The sequence below is a fragment of the Pinus tabuliformis genome, chromosome 8, assembly GCF_031772625.1.
Source record: "Pinus tabuliformis cultivar Carrire ecotype Pingquan chromosome 8, CPIR1, whole genome shotgun sequence".
NCBI classification, from domain to species: Eukaryota; Viridiplantae; Streptophyta; class Pinopsida; order Pinales; family Pinaceae; genus Pinus; species Pinus tabuliformis.
In genome coordinates this window covers 1,563,190,678-1,563,207,240 of record NC_142294.1, presented here as the reverse complement: position 1 = coordinate 1,563,207,240, position 16,563 = coordinate 1,563,190,678, and the positions used below count along the sequence as shown (strand labels likewise).

At 31.7% G+C, this 16,563-nt stretch overlaps 5 long non-coding RNA genes across 8 annotated transcripts; all 5 read left to right on the top strand.

Annotated features, from left to right (window-relative positions):
- LOC149241951 (uncharacterized) lies at positions 1-2,183 on the top strand. Its single transcript, XR_016245680.1, has 5 exons — positions 1-579; positions 692-773; positions 939-1,067; positions 1,877-1,957; positions 2,054-2,183. It is a non-coding gene; the product is annotated as an uncharacterized LOC149241951 (long non-coding RNA).
- Positions 2,184-5,180: 2,997 nt separating this feature from the next.
- LOC149241950 (uncharacterized) lies at positions 5,181-5,507 on the top strand. Its single transcript, XR_016245679.1, has 2 exons — positions 5,181-5,267; positions 5,454-5,507. It is a non-coding gene; the product is annotated as an uncharacterized LOC149241950 (long non-coding RNA).
- Positions 5,508-5,695: 188 nt separating this feature from the next.
- Positions 5,696-6,645, top strand: LOC149241949 (uncharacterized). Its single transcript, XR_016245678.1, has 4 exons — positions 5,696-5,808; positions 5,909-5,968; positions 6,337-6,417; positions 6,514-6,645. It is a non-coding gene; the product is annotated as an uncharacterized LOC149241949 (long non-coding RNA).
- A 270-nt stretch (positions 6,646-6,915) lies between these two features.
- On the top strand, positions 6,916-10,697 carry LOC149241948 (uncharacterized). Of its 3 annotated transcripts, XR_016245675.1 has the most exons (12): positions 6,923-6,991; positions 7,247-7,771; positions 7,868-7,945; positions 8,111-8,220; positions 8,611-8,691; positions 8,788-8,877; positions 8,974-9,062; positions 9,275-9,368; positions 9,616-10,082; positions 10,219-10,250; positions 10,345-10,422; positions 10,585-10,697. It is a non-coding gene; the product is annotated as an uncharacterized LOC149241948 (long non-coding RNA). The 3 variants fall into 3 exon arrangements; XR_016245676.1 differs by having other exon boundaries at positions 6,916-7,771; positions 8,111-8,195; XR_016245677.1 differs by lacking the exon at positions 8,788-8,877 and having other exon boundaries at positions 6,916-7,771.
- A 233-nt stretch (positions 10,698-10,930) lies between these two features.
- On the top strand, positions 10,931-13,696 carry LOC149241947 (uncharacterized). Of its 2 annotated transcripts, XR_016245674.1 has the most exons (6): positions 10,931-11,147; positions 11,244-11,320; positions 11,532-12,592; positions 12,687-12,764; positions 13,428-13,508; positions 13,605-13,696. It is a non-coding gene; the product is annotated as an uncharacterized LOC149241947 (long non-coding RNA). The 2 variants fall into 2 exon arrangements; XR_016245673.1 differs by having other exon boundaries at positions 11,244-12,592.
- Positions 13,697-16,563: the final 2,867 nt, after the last annotated feature.

Here is a 16,563-nt window from a genome sequence, read left to right as displayed (position 1 = left end):
TTGTCTTTATTTTTGTTATTTTTGTTCGCCATGGATGCTTTAGTTATAGTGCTATTCTTACTTGTCTTTTTGTCTTTATTTTTATTTTTTATTTTTGTATTTATGGTTCTATTTTTTTCTTTGTTGTTTTCTTTTATGTTTTTCATGTTATGGTTGTTATATCTTTGTATGTGTGAGCATGGCCATGCTAATTTTTGGTTTGATATTTATTTATTATGTGTTTTTTTATTTAATTTTCTTTTGTTCACATTTTCTTTTGGGTTGAATAGTGTGGGTTTAGCGATGATACATAGTGCTCGAGTGTAATGGGCAAAGGCAAAGGAGGTACGTATGAGAGAATTTGCTTGTTTATGCATAGAGGTGACCAAGGTATGTATGGGGAACTTGTTTGTTACTAACATAATCATATGATTTTATGTCCATTTTTATTTAACTCATATGTTGCTCCATCATTGTATCATGTGTGTTTGTTGAAAATAGTGTGGGTTTAGCGATGATCCATGTCCTCGAGTGTAATGGGCAAAGGCAAAGGAGGTAAAAATGAGAGAATTTTCTTGTTTATGAATAAAGGTGACCAATGTAAGTATGGGGAACTTGTTTTTTATTAACATAATTATATGATTTTATGTCTATTTTTATTTAATTCATATGTTGGTCCATCATTGTATCACGTGTGTTTGTTGAAATGTAGATGCAATACAAATTAAGAATTGAATAGTGTGGGTTTAGGGATGATCCATAGTTCACGAGTATAATGCTCCAAGACGAAGGAGGTATGTATATGTATGGGGGATTTGCTTCTTTATGCATAAAGGAGAACAAGGTATGTATGGAGAACTTACTTGTTTGTTACTACATAATTATATAGTTTAATGTCCATTTTTATTTAACTCATATGTTGCTCCATCATTGTATCATGTGTGTTTGTTGAAATGTAGATGCAATACAAATTAAGGGTTCAATAGTGTGGAGGGATGATCCACAGTTCACAATTGTAATGGGCAAAGGTGAAGAAAGTATGCATATGTACGAGGGATTTGCTTGTTTATGCATAAAGGTGAACAAAGGTATGTACGGTGAACTTACTTATTTGTTACTACATAATTGTATAGTTTTATGTCCATTTTTATTTAACTCATATGTTACTTCATCATTGTATCATGTGTTTGTTGAAATGTAGATGTGACATAAATTAAAAAAGCTAAGGAACATTTGAAACTACTATTCTCTTTGCGTGACAGAGATGTAACCATAGTAAAGGTAGATTTTTTAAGAAAAGATAGAGGGTGAATTATATTTTGTTACAAAACTCATTTTTAAATTAGATGCATATGATATTATTTGAGATTTATTTATATAATGAGTGTTAGGAAAATGTGGGTAAAGCAAGGTGGTGCGTACATTTATTTTGTATGAGAGAGACTTGAAAATGGTTAGGAGAACAAAGGAAAAAAGTGTGTTCTATTTTTGTTAGACATGGATATATTCTTGCTTCATTACAATCGTGTTACAAAGCTCATTTTTAATTTTTAAATTAGATGCATGTTATATTATTTGAGATTTATTTATATAATGAGTGTTAGGAAAATGTGGGTAAAGCGAGGTGGTGCGTATGATTTTTTTTTGTATGAGAAAGACTTGAAAATGGTTAGGAGAACAAAGGAAAAAAAGTGTGTTCTATTTTGGTTAGACATGGATATATTCTCATTTCATTACAATCGTTCTCCTTCCCCCTTATTGAGGAATTATGATTTTTGGTCATTACATAAGATGTACTTATGCATAATATTATTCATAAGACATTTTGTTTTGGTTTATGATTTCTCATAATATATTTAAGCATATTTTTGGTACATTGTGTGGCAACTTAAACCAGGTCCTAACAACCCATGATTACACAAGCATACTGGGTGAACCCATGGTTACACAAGCATAGTGGGTGAAGGTGAAGATTGAGGTGATATGTATGGTTCCATCTGCGTGTATTTAAATTCAAGGCATCATACATTATTTGTCATTTATTTAATTATTGACCACGTACGTTGTAATGCAGGTAATGTAAATGTGGAGAATCACTAGCTAAAGTGTTGAAATGTATTTGTGAGTAGAAGACTGTGGTAGAGTGCAAAGGCAGATGCAAAGGTATGTGTGAATTTTCTTTTAGCTCAAATATTCATATATCATCCACTATTTACCAAAGGCAGATGCAAAGGTATGTGTGAATTTTCTTTTAGGTCAAATATTCATATATCATCCACTATTTACCTAGATACGATCGTCCCTCATTATCTATTTAGGGTTTATGATTTTTAGTCTTTACATAAGTTGTACTTTCTAGTGCATAAAATTATTTATAATATCTCACAACATTTTGTGTGTATTTAGTTTTTTTTCATAATGTCTTCTTGAGTGCAATGCAATGCGGATAATGGAATGTGAAGAAGCATTAGTTAAACTACTGAAAGATCTTTATCAGAGAGATAAAGGTAAAGACAAAGGTAGAGGTAAGTTCTTTTTTGTGCCAAATCTATTTATGATTTGTTACGAGGTCTTTCTCCTTTCAAATACAACGTTCTCCTCTCTCTTGATGATTTAGGTTTGATTAATTGTGCATAAGGTTACTCATAATCTTGTGCATAAGGTTACTCCTAATATTGTTGGTCTCTAATTAAGATTTCTAATAAGATATTTTGATATTTTTCCATGTTAATCAACATTGTGTATTTAATATTACTCGTACTTTTTGTGTGCAGGGTGTTATTAGTTCATCATCGACGCATTTTGGTGTTGCAGATTAGTGTCTCCATTTGTTGTTTCTCTTTTCTTTTTATCTTTTTACAAGTTTTGTTGTTTTTTGTTATTGTTGTGATTTTCCTTTTGTTTTGTTTATTTTTGTTTTTTGTTTTTTTGTTTTTCACATTTGTGAGCATGGCCATGCTAATTTGTAGTTTGATGTTTTTTTTTTTTCTTCTTATGCGCTCTCGTTTTCTATTTTTCTTGTTTTTTTCTTTTGTTTTGGGTTTGTGGGTGAGAGGCAAGCAATCAAACAAGTCATTTGGTTTAATTCCAAAAGTGTGGTGGGCAATGGAAATGGAGGTATGTATTGAGGAATTTACTTGTATATAGTTTTATCCTTTTTAATTTAACTCATTTGGTGCTTCGTACTTATCTCATGCATTTAAATTTAAATGCAATGTAGGTTAAGGAAGACAGAGGAGCACTATAACAAGGGTAGATGCAAAACCATAATTATATGGTTTTATGTCAATTTTTATTTAAGTCATATGTTGCTCCATCATTGTATCATGAGTGTTTGTTGAAATGTAGATGCAATAAAAATTAAGTGCTGAATAGTGTGGAGGGATGATCCATGGTAGTTCATAAGTGTAATGGGCAAAGGTGAAGAAGGTATGTATATATATGGGGGATTTGCTTGTTTATGCATAAAGGTGGACAAGGTATGTATGGGGAACTTGTTTGTTACTACATAATTATATAGTTTTATGTCCATTTTTATTTAACTCGTATGTTTCTACATCATTATATCATGTGTGTTTGTCGAAATGTAGATGTGACATAGATTAAGAAAGGTGAAGGAACACGTGAAACTACTATTCTCTTTGTGTGAGAGAGATGTGAGTCGCCATAGCAAAGGTAGAACTTTGAACCAAATATAGAGAGTGAGTTATATTTTGTTACAAAACTCATTTTTAAATTAGATGCATATTATATTATTTGAGATTTATTTATATAATGGGTTTTATGCAAATGTGGGTAAAGCAAGGTGGTGCGTAGTATTGAGGAAACTACGATTTTTTTTTTTGTATGAAAGAGACTTGCAAATGTTTAGGAGAACAAAGGAAAAAAGTGTGTTCCCTTTTGGTTAGACATGGTTATCTTTTCATTTCATTACAATCGTTTTCCTTCCCCCTTTCTTATTGAAGAATTATGATTTTTGGGCATTACATAAGATGTACTTTTGCATAATATTACTCATAAGACATTTTGTTTTGGTTTATGATTTCTCATAATATATCTAAGCGTTTGTTTGGTACATTGTGTGGTAACTTAAACCAGGTCATGACAACCCATCATTACATGAGCACACTGAGTGAACCCATGGTTACACAAGCATAAAGCATGGTGGTCGAAGGCAAAGATTAAGGTGATATGCATGGTTCAATCTTCCTTGTACTTAAATTCAAGGCAACTTACATTATTTGTCATCTATCTAATTATTGACCACATACATTGTAATGCAAGTAATGTAAATGTGGAGAATCACTAACTAAAGTGTCGAAATGTATTTGTGAATGGGAGACTGTGGTAGAGTGCAAAGGAAAAGGAAAAGTTATGTGTGAGTATTCTATTGGAGAAAATATTCATATATCATCCAATATTACCTATATACAATTATCCTCGTTATCTATTTAGGGTTAATGATTTTTAGTCTTTACATAAATTGTACTTTCTAGTATATAAAATTAGTCATAATATATCATAACATTTTGTGTGTATTTAGTTTTTTTCATAATGTCTTATTGAGTGCAATGCAGATAATTTGATGTGAAGAATCACTAGTTAAACCACTGAGATATATTTATCAGAGGGATATTGTAGTAGAGTTTAATGTAAAGACAAAGGTAGAGGTGAGTTCTTTTCTGTGCAAAATCTATTTATGATTTTTTACAAGGTCTTTCTCCTTTCTAATACAACATTTTCCTACCTATTAACGATTTAGGTTTGATTAATTGTGCATAAGGTTACTCATAATCTTGTGCATAAGGTTACTCATAATATTGTTTGTTTCTAATTAAGATTTCTCATAAGATATTTTGATATTTTTTTCATGTTACTCAACATTTTGTATTTAATATTACTCATATTTTTGGTGTGCAGGGTATTATTAGTTGGCCATCAACACGTTTTGGTGTTGCAGATTGGTGTCTCCGTTTGTTGTTTTTCTTTTCTTTTTATCTTTTTATTAGTTTTGTTGTATTTAGTTATGGTTGTGATTTTCCTCTTGTTTTGTTTATTTTTGTTCTTTGGTTTTTTTCACATTTGTTGGCATGGCCATGCTAATTTGCGGTTTGATATTTTTTTCTTCTTATGCGCTCTCCTTTTCTATTTTTCTTGTTTTTGTTCTTTTGTTTTTTCTTCTCGTGCGCTCCCCTTTTCTATTTTTCTTGTTTTTGTGGGTGAGAGGGAAGCAATCAAACAAGTGATTTGGTTTAGTTCCAAAAGTGTAGTGGGCAATGGCAATAGAGGTATGTATCAAGGAATTTACTTATATACTGGTATATAGTTTTATCATTTTTTAATTTAAATCATTTGGTGCTTCATATTTATTTGTTTTGTAGAGGCAAAAACCATAATTATATGGTTTTTTTTCTGCTTTTATTTAACTCATATGTTGCTCCATCATTGTATCATGTGTGTTTGTTGAAATTTAGATGCAATACAAATTAAGGATTGAATAGTGTGGAGGGATGATCCATAGTTCACAAGTGTAATGGGCAAAGGTGGAGAAGGTATGTATATGTATGGGGGATTTACTCACCTTATGCATAAAGGTGAACAATGTATGTATGGGGAACTTACTTGTTTGTTACTACATAATTATATAGTTTTATATTGATTTTTATTTAACTCATATGTTGCTTCATCATTGTATCATGTATGTTTGTTGAAATGTAGATGTGACATAGATTAAGAAAGGTGAAGGAACATGTGAAACTACTATTCTCTTTGCGTGAGAGAGATGTGAGTCACCATAGCAAAGGTAGACCTTTGAAGCAAAGATAGAGGGTGAGTTATATTTTGTTACAAAACTCATTTTTAAATTAGATGCATATTATATTATTTGAGATTTATTTATATAATGACTGTTATGCAAATCTGGGTAAAGCGAAGTGGTGCGTAGTATGAGAGAGACTTGCAAGGTAGACCTTTGAAGCAAAGATAAAGGGTGAGTTATATTTTGTTACAAAACTCATTTTTAAATTAGATGCATATTATATTATTTGAGATTTATTTATATAATGAGTGTTATGCAAATGTGGGTAAAGCGAGGTGGTGCGTAGTATGAGAGAGACTTGCAAATGTTTAGGAGAACAAAGGAAAAAAGTGTGTTCTCTTTTGGTTAGACATGGATATCTTCTCGTTTCATTACAATCGTTCTCCTTCCCCCTTCCTTATTGAGGAATTAGTATTTTTGGTCATTACATATGATGTACTTTTGCATAATATTACTCATAAGACATTTTGTTTTGATTTATGATTTCTCATAAAATATCTAAGCAACAGTTTCGTACATTGTATGGCAACTTAAACCAGGTCCTAACAACCCATGATTACATAAGCATATTGGGTAAACCCATGGTTACACAAGCATAGTGGGTGAAGACGAAGATTGAGGTGATATGTATGGTTCCATCTGTGTGTACTTAAATTCAAGGCATCTTACATTATTTGTCACCTATTTAATTATTGACCACGTACGTTGTAATGCAGGTAATGTAAACGTGGAGAATCACTAGCTAAAGTGTTGAAATGTATTTGTGAGTGGGAGACTGTGGTAGAGTGCAAAGGCAAATGTAAAGATATGTGTGAGTTTTCTTTTGGTGAATATATTCATATATCATCCACTATTTACCTATATATGATCATCACTTGTTATCTATTTAGGGTTTATGAATTTTAGTCTTTACATAAGTTGTACTTTATAGTGCATATATTCCTATATCATCCACTATTTACCTATATATGATCATCCCTTGTTATCTATTTAGGGTTTATGAATTTTAGTCTTTACATAAGTTGTATTTTCTAGTGCATAAAATCACTGATAATATCTCACAACATTTTGTGTGTGTTTAGTTTTTTTCATAATGTCTTATTGAATGCAATGCAACACAAATAATGGAATGTGAAGAATCAATAGTTAAATTACTGAAATATCTTTATCAGAGAGATAAAGGTAAAGACAAAGGTACAGGTCAGTTCTTTTTTGCGCAAAATTTGTTTATGATTTGTTACGAGGTCTTTCTCATTTCAAATACAAAATTCTCCTCCCTCTTAACGATTTAGGTTTGATTGATTTTGCATAAGGTACTCATAATCTTGAGCATAAGGTTACTCATAATATTGTTGTGCTCTAATTAAGATTTCTCATAAGATATTTCGATATTTTTTTCATGTTACTCAACATTGTGTATTTAATATTACTCATATTTTTGGTGTGAAGGGTGTTATTAGTTGGCCATCGACGCATTTTGGGGTTGCAGATTGGTGTCTCCATTTGTTGTTTTTGTTATTGTTGTGATTTCCCTTTTGTTTTGTTTATTTTTGTTTTTTGTTTTTTTCACATTTGTGAGCATGGCCATGCTAATTTGTAGTTTGATATTTTTTTTCTTTGTATGCGCTCTTCTTTTCTATTTTTCTTGTATTTGTTCTTTTGTTTTGGGTTTGTGGGTGAGAGGGAAGCAATCAAACAAGTCATTTGGTTTATTTCCAAAAGTGTAGTGGGGAATGGCAGTGGAGGTATGTATTAAGTAATTTACTTGTTTACTAATCAAACAAGTCATTTGGTTTAGTTTCAAAAGTGTGGTGGGGAATGGCAATGGAGGTATGTATTAAGTAATTTACTTGTTTACTGGTATATAGTTTTATACCTTTTTAATTTAACTCATTTGGTACTTCATACTTATCTCATTTGCTTAAATTTAAATGCAATGTAGGTTAAGGAAGACAGAGGAGCACTATAACAAAGGTAGAGGCAAAACCACAATTATATGGTTTTATGTCCATTTTTATTTAACTCATATGTTGCTCCATCATTGTATCATGTGTGTTGGTTGAAATGTAGATGCAATACAAATTAAGGGTTGAATAGTGTGGAGGGATGATCCATAGTTCACAAGTGTAATGGGCAAAGGTGAAGCAGGTATGTATATTTATGGGGGATTTGCTTGTTTATGCATAAAGGTGAACAAGATATGTATGGGGAACTTATTTGTTTGTTACTATATAATTATATTGTTTTATGTCCATTTTTATTTAATTTATATGTTGTTTCATGATTGTATCATGTGTGTTTGTTGAAATGTAGATGTGACATAGATTAAGAAAGGTGAAGGAGCACGTGAAACTATTATTCTCTTTGCGTGAGAGAGATGTGAGTCACCATAGAAAAGGTAGACTTTGAAGCAAAGATAGAGGGTGAGTTATATTTTGTTATAAAACTGATTTTTAAATTAGATGCATATTTTAGTATTTGAGATTTATTTATATAATGAGTGTTATGCAAATATGGGTAAAGCAACGTGGTGTGTAGTATCGAGGAAACTACGGATTTTTTTTTGTATGAAAGAGACTTGCAAAGGAGAACAAGGGAAAAGAATGTGTTCTCTTTTGGTTAGACATGGATATCTTCTCGTTTCATTACAATTGTTCTCCTTACCCCTTACTTATTGAGGAATTATGATTTTTGGGCATTATATAAGATGTACTTTTGTATAATATTACTCATAAGACATTTTGTTTTGGTTTATGATTTCTCATAATATATCTAAGCATATGTTTGGTACATTGTCTAGCAACTTAAACTAGGTCCTAAAAACCCATGATTACACAAGCATTCTGGGTGAACCCATGGTTACACAAGCATAGTGGGTGAAGGCGAAGATTGAGGTGATATGTATGGTTCTATCTGCGTGTGCATAAATTCAAGGCATCTTACATTATTTGTCATCTATCTAATTATTAACCACATACGTTGTAATGTAGGTAATGTAAATTTGGAGAATCACTAACTAAATTGTTGAAATGTATTTGTGAGTGGGAGACTAAGCATAGTGGGTGAAGGGAAAGATTGAGGTGATATGCATGGTTCCATCTGCGTGTACTTAAATTCAAGGCATCTTACATTATTTTTCATCTATCTAATTATTAACCACGTACGTTGTAATGTAGGTAATGTAAATGTGGAGAATCACTAACTAAAGTGTTGAAATGTATTTGTGAGTGGGAGACTGTGGTAGAGTGCAAAGGCAGAGGCAAAGGTATGTGTGAGTTTTCTTTTGGTGCAAATATTCATATATCATCCACTATTTACCTATATACGATCATCCCTCGTTATCTATTTAGGGTTTATGATTTTTAGTCTTTACATAAGTTGTACTTTCTAGTGCATAAAATTATTCATAATATCTCACAACATTTTGTGTGTATTTAGTTTTTTTCATAATGTCTTATTGAGTGCAATGCAATGCAGATAATGGAATGTGAAGAATCACTAGTTAAACAACTAAAATATCTTTATCAGAGAGAGATTGTAGTAGAGTGTAAAGATAAAGACAAAGGTAGAGGTGAGTTCTTTTTTGTGCAAAGTACGTTTATGATTTGTTATAAGGTCTTTCTCCTTTCAAATACAACGTTCTCCTCCTTAATGATTTAGCTTTGATTAATTATGCATAAAGTTACTCATAATCTTGTGCATAAGGTTATTCGTAATATTGTTGGTCTATAATTAAAATTTCTTAGAAGATATTTTGATATTTTTTTCATGTTACTCAACATTGTATATTTAATATTACTCATATTTTTGGTTTACAGGGTGTTATTAGTTGGCCATCGATGCATTTTGGGGTTGCAGATTGGTGTCTCCGTCTATTGTCTCTTTTCTTTTTATATTTTTATTAATTTTGGTATTTTTTTGTTATTGTTGTGATTTTCCTTTTGTTTTGTTTTTTGTTTTTTTCCACATTTGTGAGCATGGCCATGCTAATCTGTAGTTTGATTTTTTTTTCTTCTTATGTGCTCTCCTTTTCTATTTTTCTTGTTTTTATTCTTTTGTTTTGGGTTTGTGGGTGAGAGGGAAGTAATCAAACAAGTCATTTGGTTTAGTTCCAAAAGTGTAGTGGGCAATGGCAATGGAGGTATGTATTAAGGAATTTACTTGTTTACTAGTATATAGTTTTATCCTTTTTTAATTTAACTCTTTTGGTGCTTCATACTTATCTGATTTGTTTGAATTTAAATGCAATGTAGGTTAAGGAAGACAAAGGAGCACTATAACAAAGGTAGAGGAAAAACCATAATTATATGGTTTTATGTTCATTTATTTAACTCATATGTTATATGGTTTTATCCTTTTTTAATTTAACTCTTTTGGTGCTTCATACTTATCTCAATTGTTTAAATTTAAATGCAATGTAGGTTAAGGAAGACAAAGGAGCACTATAACAAAGGTAGAGGCAAAACCATAATTATATGGTTTTATGTTCATTTATTTAACTCATATGTTGCTCCATCATTGTATCATGTGTGTTTGTTGAAATGTAGATGCAATACAAATTAAGGGTTGAATAGTGTGGAGGGATGATCCATAGTTCACAAGTGTAATGGGCAAAGGTGAAGAAGGTATGTATATGTATGGGGGATTTGCTTGTTTATGCATAAAGATGAACAAGGTATGTATGGGGAACTTACTTGTTTGTTACTACATTATATAGTTTTATGTCGATCTTTATTTAACTCATATGTTGCTTCATCATTGTATCATGTGTGTTTGTTGAAATGTAGAGGTTACATAGATTAAGAAAGGTGAAGGAATAAGTGAAATTACTGTTCTCTTTGCGTGAGAGAGATGTGAGTCACGATTGCAAAGTTAGATCTTTGAAGCAAAAATAGAGGGTGAGTTATATTTTGTTACAAAACTCATTTTTAAATTAGATGCATATATATATATTATTTGAGATTTATTTATATAATGAGTGTTATGGAAATGTGGGTAAAGCGAGGTGGTGTGTAGTATGAGAGAGACTTGCAAATGTTTAGGAGAACAAAAGAAAAAAGTGTGTTCTCTTTTCGTTAGACATGGCTATCTTCTTGTTTCATTACAATCGTTCTCCTTCCCCCTTCCTTATTGAGGAATTATGATTTTTGGTCATTACATAAGATGTACTTTTGCATAATATTACTCATAAGACATTTTGTTTTGGTTTATGATTTCTCATAATATATCTAAGCATCTGTTTGGTACATTGTGTGGCAACTTAAACCAAGTCCTAACAACCCAAGATTACACAAGCATACTAGGTGAACCCATAGTTACATGAGCATAGTGGGTGAAGGCGAAATTTGAGGTGATATGTATGGTTCCATCTGTGTGTACTTAAAGTCAAGGTATCTTGCATTATTTGTCATCGATTTAATTATTGATCACGTACGTTGTAATGCAGGTAATGTAAATGTGGAGAATCACTAACTAAAGTGTTGAAATGTATTTGTGAGTGGGAGACTGCGGTAGAATGCAAAGGTATGTGTGAGTTTTCTTTTGGTGGATATATTCATATGTCATCCACTATTTTACCTATATACGATAATCCCTTGTTATCTATTTAGGGTTTATGATTTTAGTCTTTACATAAGTTGTACTTTCTAGTGCATAAGATTATTCATAATATCTCACAACATTTTGTGTGTATTTAGTTTCTTTCATGATGTTTATTGAGTGCAATGCAATGCAGATAATGGAATGTTAAGAATCACTAGTTAAATTACTGAAATATCTTTATCGGAAAGATAAAGGTAAAGACAAAGGTAGAGGTCAGTTCCTTTTTGTGCAAAATCTCTTTATGATTTGGTACGAGGTCTTTCTCCTATCTCACACATTTTGTGTGTATTTAGTTTCTTTCATAATGTTTATTGAGTGGAATGTAACGCAGATAATGGAATGTTAAGAATCACTAGTTAAATTACTGAAATATCTTTATCAGAGAGATAAAGGTAAAGACAAAGGTACAGGTCAGTTCTATTTTGTGCAAAATCTCTTTATGATTTGTTACGAGGTCTTTCTCCTTTCAAATTCAACGTTCTCCTCCATCTTAACGATTTAGGTTTGATTAATTGTGCATAAGGTTACTCATAATCTTGTGCATAAGGTTACTCATAATATTGTTGTTCTCTAATTAAGATTTCTCATAAGATATTTTGATATTTTTTTCATGTTACTCAACATTGTGTATTTAATATTACTCATATTTTTGGTGTGCAGGGTGTTATTAGTTGGCCATCGACGCATTTTGGGGTTGCAGATTGGTGTCTCCATTTGTTGTTTCTCATTTCTTTTTATATTTTTATTAGTTTTGTTGTGATTTCCCCTTTTTTTTGTTTTTTTTTTTTTCACATTTGTGAGCATGGCCATGCTAATTTGTAGTTTGATTTTTTTTCTTCTTATGCACTCTTCTTTTCTATTTTCTTGTTTTTGTTCTTTTGTTTTGGGTGTGGGTGAGAGGGAAGCAATCAAACAAGTCATTTGGTTTAGTATCAAAAGTGTAGTGGAGAATGACAATGGAGGTATGTATTAAGGAATTTACTTGTTTACTCACAATCAAACAAGTCATTTGGTTTAGTTTCAAAAGTGTAGTGAGGAATGGCAATGGAGGTATGTATTAAGGAATTTACTTGTTTATTGGTATATAGTTTTATCCTTTTTTAATTTAACTCATTTGATGCTTCATACTTATCTCATTTGTTTAAATTTAAATGCAATGTAGGTTAAGGAAGACAGAGGACCACTATAACAAAGGTAGAGGCAAAACCATAATTATATGGTTTTATGTTCATTTATTTAACTCATATGTTGCTCCATCATTGTATCATGTGTGTTTGTTGAAATGTAGACACAATACAAATTAAGGGTTGAATAGTGTGGAGGGATGATCCATAGTTCACAAGTGTAATGGACAAAGGTGAAGAAGGTATGTATATGTATGGGGGATTTGCTTGTTTATGTATAAAGGTGAACAAGGTATGTATGGGGAACTTACTTGTTTGTTACTACATAATTATATAGTTTTATGTCCATTTTTATTTAACTCATATGTTGCTTCATCATTGTATCATGTGTGTTTGTTGAAATGTAGATGTGACATAGATTAAGAAAGGTGAAGGAACACGTGAAACTACTATTTTCTTTGTGTGAGATAGATGTGAGTCACCATAGTTTTGAAGCAAAGATAGAGGATGAGTTATATTTTGTTACAAAACTCATTTTTAAATTAGATGCATATTATATTATTTGAGATTTATTTATATAATGAGTGTTATGCAAATGCGGGTTAAATCAAAGGGGTGCGTAGTATCGAGGAAACTATAGAATTTTTTTTTGTATGAGAGAGACTTGCAAATGTTTAGGAGAACAAAGGAAAAAAATGTGTTCTCTTTTGGTTAGACATGGATATCTTCTCGTTTCATTACAATCGTTCTCCTTCCCCCTTCCTTATTGAGGAATTATGATTTTTGGGCATTACATAAGATGTACTTTTGCATAATATTACTCATAAGACATTTTGTTTTGGTTTATGATTTCTCATAATATATCTACGCATCTGTTTGGTACATTGTGTGGCAACTTAAACCAGGTCCTAACAACCCATGATTACACAAGCATACTGGGTGAACCCATGGTTACACAAGCATAGTGGGTGAAGGCGAAGATTGAGGTGATATGTATGGTTCCATCTGTGTGTACTTAAATTCAAGGCATCTTACATTATTTGTCATCTATCTAATTATTGACCACGTACGTTGTAATGCAGGTAATGTAAATGTGGAGAATCACTAACTAAAGTGTTGAAATGTATTTGTGAGTGGGAGACTATGGTAGAGTGCAAAGGCAGAGGCAAAGGTATGTGTTAGTTTTCTTTTGGTGCAAATATTCATATATGATCCATTATTTACCTATATACAATCATCCCTTGTTATCTATTTAGGGTTTATGATTTTTAGTCTTTACATAAGTTGTACTTTCTAGTGCATAAAATTATTCATAATATCTCACAACATTTTGTGTGTATTTAGTCTTTTTCATAATGTCTTATTGAGTGCAATGCAATGCAGATAATGGAATGTGAAGAATCACTAGTTAAACTACTGAAATATCTTTATCAGAGAGAGATTGTAGTAGAGTGTAAAGGTAAAGACAAAGGTAGAGGTGAGTTCTTTTTTGTGCAAAGTCTGTTTATGATTTGTTATGAGGTCTTTCTCCTTTCAAATACAACATTCTCCTCCCTCTTAACGATTTAGGTTTGATTAATTGTGCATAAGGTTACTCATAATCTTGTGCATAAGGTTACTCATAATATTGTTGGTCTCTAATTAAGATTTCTCATAAGATATTTTGATATTTTTTTCATGTTACTCAACATTGTGTATTTAATATTACTCATATTTTTGGTGTGCAGGGTGTTATTTGTTGGCCGTCGATGCATTTTGGGGTTGCAAATTTGTGTCTCCATCTATTGTTTCTCTTTTCTTTATATTTTTTTATTATTTTTGTTATTGTTGTGATTTTCCTTTTGTTTTGTTTTTTGTTTATTTTTTGTTCGCATTTGTGAGCATGGCCATGCTAATTTGTAGTTTGAAATTTTTCTTCTTCTTATGCACTCTCCTTTTCTATTTTTCTTGTTTTTGTTCTTTTCTTTTGGGTTTGTGGGTGAGACGGAAGCAATCAAACAAGTCATTTGGTTTAGTTCCAAAAGTGTAGTGGGCAATGACAATGGAGGTATGTATTAAAGAATTTACTTGTTTACTGGTATATAGTTTTATCCTTTTTAATTTAACGCTTTTGGTGATTCATACTTATCTCATTTTTTTAAATTTAAATGCAATGTAGGTTAAGGAAGACAGAGGAGCACTATAACCAAGGTAGAGGCAATGACATAGAGGGTGAGTTATCTTTTGCAATAGAGGTTTGAGTTTTCTTTTGTTTTAGTTTTTCCACTCCTATGGATCTTTGTTTTTGCATTTGTGATCATGGCCTCCTTGGTTTGATGGTAAACCAAGTCAAATATCTGAAATACTAATAACAATTGCATCTTCAAATGTGCCCCTCTAGAAAAGTTATTCAATCAAATTAGACAAGAGATTTGTGGAAAACTCTACCCCATGCACATAACTCAACCCCATGAGAAGATGTGCAAGTCAACCTTCCCTTCACATGCATGGATATCTAAGTCACTCAACCCACCAAATGGAAATTCTTTAGGTGAATGCATGGGATCATTTGTAAATAATCCTTTTCTAGTGAACAATATACAATAAATGATGGACCATATCATGTTGTAACTAAATACAATGTGCCAAATACAAATGCCAAAATAGGCACCCTTAATCATCATAAACAATTTGCATAAACTTTGTACCATGAAACCATCTACCACAAACTGGCTGTTGGTTTTAAAATATGTGGGTAATGTATGCTAGATGTTTGTCTTTTAAACACATGTAATCTCCTCAAATAGGTTGATCTTGTTGTATTTGTGAAGAAGTATTGTCTCGATTATCACTTATTATGCTAGTTGCTACTAGAAGATTAAACTAATGCTACAAGTGCCTAATGTAGATCAGAGTTATTAGTGTAGAAACATTTTTTACATTCTCCATACAAGATCTTTAATCTCCCTTTCAAGTGCTAATGCGTGTAGGGCTGGCTTGGAACAAACAAATTTGACATCATAAACAATTTGGATAAACTTTGTACCATGAAACCATCTACCACAAATTCGCTGTTGGTTTTCAAATATGTGGGTAATTTATGCTAGATGTTTGTCCTTTAAACACATGTAATCTCCTCAAATAGGTTGATCTTCTTATATTGTCTCGACTATCACTTATTATGCTAGTTGGTACTAGAAGATTAAACTAATGCTACAAGCGCCTAATGTAGATCAGATTGATTAGTGTAGAAACATTTTTTACATTCTCCATACAAGATCTCTAACCTCCCTTTCAAGTGCTAATGCATGTAGGGCTGGCTTGGAACAAACAAATTTGAAACTGGAACCATTAGCAGATCAATTCAAGGGCTTGCCATAGCATAAATATTATTGGTGTAGGGTGCTAGGACTGTGGATTAGTGTTGCATCCTCTAACAACCTTGATGTTCGATATAAGAGGAAGGCCATTTTGAAATGACACAGTCTAACTTATAGATGAAATGGCCTTTTTCACTGGAATCCGACGATACTATCAAGATTGTGATTTTTTGTTGTTTAAAAAACATTGTTGAATGCATAAATGGATTCAACACCCTAAAAAGTCCTAGGGCACTCGAATTATATAGATCAAACAAAACTCATTTAATTGAAAATATCTGTCGGATTTTGGTTAAAATTAAGAAGGAAAAATTCATTGAAAAAGGCCATTTCATATATTAGTTAGACTACATGATTTTGAAATAATCTCTTGCTCCATGACTAAAATAGGCTCATGGGTGCTTCCACTATCCAAAAGCCCTCAACATAAGCTTACCACAAATAAGCCCCTCTTTACCTTTCATTTATTCTTAGACCTCAAAATAGATTAGGGCCGACCTTTCAAAGTTATGAATACAAGCAAAACCAACATAAATTCATGGATGTCTTTTTGTTGGGAAATGTTTGCCTTTTGGCAATGTCTTATTGAATTTTGCTTTTGTTTTGTAATAGTTCTTTGTCCTTGCCTTGAATTTTTTACATTTGAGATAATGTAGGATTTGTAACGCCTTTTGAATTTTTG